Raw genomic sequence first — 5043 nt, 5'->3', positions numbered from 1 at the left:
AGACTTGAGAGTTTTAGGTGATTAAAGTATTGAAACTTCAGAGTTATAAGTGAATAATTTGTGACATTGATGATGATTTTGAGTTGTTGGATGATATATTAGTAATTATTTAAGTTGTTGAGAACTAGATAAAGTTAATGGGAGTTAATGAACTCTTAAGTGTGAGCTTGCTCTTGTAGGTGAGAAATTTAGTTATTAAAGTATGAAATTAAATGTTGAAAGTGGTTATTTTGATCATTATTAGTGATAGGTGTTGATATCAATTGTAGACTAACCTTATGAAGCACCAGAGAGCTTGAGTTTAGCTTAGAAGCAAGTGGTAATAAGGGGTAAACTTTTAACCTCTCGAAAGTTTGAGATAAGTGAGGAAAATTTAGCTTGTACATTTGCTTGATTAATTGATTATATGTGAAAAGATTTATTTGAAAACCATGATATATTATAAAACTATATTTGATGCAAGTTGTAATAATATGAATAAGTTTATATGATAAGATAAAATTAATGTGAATGGCATTTGTGAAAAATATATGTTATATATGATTGCTGTTGTGAGTAGATATTAAAGTATATAAGGGTGCCTATAAAGAAAGGAAATTGTGAATGGAGACTTGTGTTGAGCATGATTGTGTTCATGATATTGATAAGCATAATATGATGAGATTGATATCCATAAAAGTTTTATGCTATTAGGGAGTATGAATATGTATGCTATGTGTTGAATATTTTTTCATGACATGATCATATAAGGCAAGAGTTTGCTTGTAGGGAGAGGAGTAGATGTTGTAAATCTACATAGTATTGGTGGCTTACTGTTGGAATCAAAACTCATCCTAGCTGCCAACCATTGGAATTGAATGGTAGCCATTTTCCCATGGTTATTAAGGGACTGTCCCCCTTATTCTTTGAAGGATTTAAATCTAACTAGTTTTTATTAGTTCATGAGAAGGTTAGTTTAGGGGTACAACACCCCATGGTTGTTAGTATTAGGGGAAACCATATTTCGCAAGTGAGTTTAGTTGCCTGGGCTAGGCAGCTCCTTACAAGTAGAAGGCTGGGGTAGTTGAAGTTCATGAACATAACCCATTAAATAGCCATCAATTTCATGTCAAAGGTATCAAGAGAATAAGGTTGGCATTGATCATGCATACAATATCCTAGCCATATAATTGTTATTATTACAGTCTAGCATAATTTGATGGGGGTACATGGTTGATGGTATTATAACCCCATATGTGTTTTTTATACTTACAAATGATGTGAATTTTGATATGTGTTTGTGCCCGGCCATATGGTTGTTAGTATTGTGGTTGTGATGACCTTTTGAAAAGCAATTAAACCCGTGAAAGTAGCATAATTGCCATTGCATCTTTATAATTGGTTGACATGCATCTGTATAGGCTAAATTAATATTGATTATTGAGTGGTTGTACTCATCCCTCCATTTAACATTTTACAAGCACTAGTTCCGAGCAAGACAAAGGAAAAGCACCAAAGGCTTAGGAACTTAGTTTCCTATTATAGGTCTCTTGTAATTTTATATGCATATGTGTAATTAATTGATATTGCCAATTAGAATGTTTACATTTTGTTTTATTTGTACTATTGAATATTGAATATTGAATATTGAAATGTGTATTTTGAGCCTTAGTGTGTGTGGTATCTTTAATTGAGATATTTAAGCAAGGTTAAAATACAAGTACAAGTATAAATTTAATTATATGCACACTTGTATTGAATTATATTGAGTTTTGAAGTCAAATACCTCCCTCTGCTATTTTTAAAATCAAGGGGTAAGGGTTGAATTTGTGAAATATGTGATATCTGGTTGTTGTGGTGTTTTAGATAAGTTGTCCTAAGTCTATTGAGTGTGGTTTAGGTGTTGGATTGTGCTTTTGTCACTTGGAGTGAATTTAGGGTACCGGGGCTATGGTCTAAGGGTTAAAATATGCTAGATTGCATTTGGGTGTCCAATTTGTGATTAGGTTAAAGTTTGAAAATGAAACCAGTACCATTACCTAAAGTTTTGAAAGAGATTTTTGTGAACACATATATAATCTCAATCAGACATCAGATAGAGATTTGGAGAGTGTCAAAAGTTTGGCTAGAAAATATACGAAGACAGCATGCTGCTGTCATAGGTTTTGCATTTTATACCATAGCGTAAAATGTTTTGCCGTAGCATAATTCCAAGCCTCATTGAAGTGTGCTTGCTTTGTCTTATGCTGCGGCGCATTATGCCAAAAATTTTATCTTGGCTCTTTTTACTCTAAATTAACTTGTTACCTTATCTAGTATGATTTTCACTTTTCCTTATATGTTTCTACTCTGTTTTAAATTAGTTATATTTTATTTCAAAGTTCAGTTTATTAAACTTGGAATCCCAACTCTTAAAGATTTCATTTTTTTTAAATGAAGTTGTTGTTGGTTTGTGAAGTGAGTATGATTTTCACTTTTCTTTATATGTTTCTACTTCTTTTCCTTCCTATTATGGTTAGTCTTTTAATAATTGGTTAAAGTCTACAATTATGGTTTGATAATCATATGGTTTAATCCATACTTATCATGAAATTTTTGGCTAAGTTCCAAGGTAATAAGGAGAACGTTACACAATTCACTCGAATCTTATACTTACTGAGTTTGCCACACAAAAATTGTACTAGTTTAAGAAGACCATGCTTTGATGTTGTATAAGCATGAGGAACAGACCCTCGAATAAAAACAACCAAGCTTGTGGTGCATATGATTGATCATCATATTTTCCTTTCAACCATAGCATGAGCAATGTGCTTGATTGTTGCAACCATGCCTCAAATGTTAATGGCCATGGTGGTGTCAAAATCGTGGAGCTCAAGGATGCGTAACAAGGGAAATAGTGTTCCTACATTATTGAAGAGCATGTTTAGGGTTCTATATTTGTGTAGAGTGAAGCTCCTTAATTCTCCCACCTAGTTTTGTTTGTTATATCACAATGATGATAAGTCATTGTGTTTGAGGCAATGGAAGCAATGACTTCATGACTAAGTTCATCTTGAATATCTATTGCAATGACTAAGGCTCCATGTTAAGTGAATAGTTGCATTGTTGCTTTGCCAATTCTACTTGTTGCTCCTAAAGATGGGGTGGGTAAATATAAAAGAAGGAATCATGGCTAACTTGAGCTATGACCATGTTGCTCTGGTTAAGGGAGAGAGCGATCGAGACGATGATGACAAGGAGAGAGAGCAAGAGGGTGGAGAAGGATAGAAGAGGAGAGAGAAAGGATGATCTAGTAATGAGAGTCCCACTGATTAAAAATGTAATGAACATTTATCAAATATTAAAAAGGAAATTTCCTCTAAGTTTAATTATTCAAAATTTAAAATATATCACATACAAGTTCTAGTTTAAATCGCCCCTATGCTTATATTTTAAGGTGTCATTTAACCTAAAAAAATTTACAATTTTTGGCAATTTTTTCTTCATATTTGTTCCTTCATAATTTTCTCCCCATTAGGGTCAGAGTCTTGTTTTAATAGCCCTTAGTTAAACCAAAATTAGTAACACATAATTTGACACAAACCTCTTAAAGCATTGGCAAAGAATAAGCTTTTCACATAGGTTAAAAATAATTTTTTTATACTCATTATAGAACCTGTATAGAAAAACTTTTTTTATTTCCTTTTAACCATATTAAAAGATCTATACCAATAGAAATTTGTTTTAGCAAAAGAAATTAGTCTCTCATAAACAAATTAAAATTCAAATCTCCATAAAAAATACTTAAATTTAATGCTAGTCTAATCCAATTGAATGCCTTAAGCTAGATATTAAAAGAACTAGTCAAAAACAATTAACAACTAATGAAACCAGTTTGAACCAAACTAATTTTTGAGCAAAACCAATCTTAATAAAACATAAAATAAATTAGAGCTAGTAATTTAGGTAGGTTGGGCTTATTCGAGTCGAGCTCAATTAGGGTCGTGCTTATTCGGATTGAGCTTGGAGTATCCTATGTTTTAAAAAAGCCTATATACTCAAGCCTGGCCAAGCTTTTTTTTTGGCTAGGTTTAGGCTGGCTTGTCAAGCTTGGCCAAGATTGCCAACTCTATATACATATAGAGCTGAAAATTCCAATGGTTGAGCTTATTCGGGATGGGCTCAATTCGAGTCAGGCTTAAAGTATCCTACTTTCTCAAAAAACCCATATAGCCAAGCCTAACTTAACTTTTTCAGATAGATTCAGGCTGGCTTGAGTTGTTGGCTCTAAAATAAATACTTAATTAAAAAAAATAAAAAAAAAGCACAAATCCAAAAATTTAAAACTTGGGCGCTAGCACAATAATTTTTGGCATTACCTAGCTAAGCCTCGCAAAGGCAATGCATCACCTACTCTCCTCTTCGATGTTAGAGTCAATAATTTGGGCTTGACAGGTCAACCTGAACCCACTCAAAAAATAATATTTTTTTAATATTTGAGCCCATTCGGTTCAGCTCAAGAAAATTCGAGCCAAGCTCAATCGAGTTCGAGCTTAGCCTGAAAACCCAAATAAAAAATAAATTTTTTAACATATATAAAATATAAGAAATATTAATTAATTCTTTAAGTTTTATATCATTTTATACTTAAAAAACCATATATTTAAGTGGGTTACTATATTTATTTTTTAAAAAATTGTAAATATTTATATTTTCATATTTTTATTACTTTTAATTAATAAAATATCTCAAAATAATATTTAAAATATATTCAAATATTAATTTTTATATTTTAAGACCTAATTTTTTTAAAAAAAGTTGAGTCCTATACATCATTTGTGTATCCAAAAAATATATTTAATATTTTTGTAAAATAAGATAATTAATTTTAAAATAAAAATAAAATTAAAAATAATTTTAAAAGTAAAATTCAGGCATGTATGAATTTCTGACTCTACTACTAGATAAACATAATAAATAAAATAATTTTCTTAGATAATTATTTGGTTATCATCCATAGCAGACTTATTTAAAAATTAAGAATAAACTAAAGTAAATACCTTTTGTATGTAGGGGTTAAGCAAT

This window comes from Prosopis cineraria, unplaced genomic scaffold (genome assembly GCF_029017545.1).
Source record: "Prosopis cineraria cultivar Desert tree isolate PC_DT_omini unplaced genomic scaffold, ASM2901754v1 PC5, whole genome shotgun sequence".
NCBI lineage: Eukaryota > Viridiplantae > Streptophyta > Magnoliopsida > Fabales > Fabaceae > Prosopis > Prosopis cineraria.
This window is presented reverse-complemented; position numbering follows the sequence as displayed.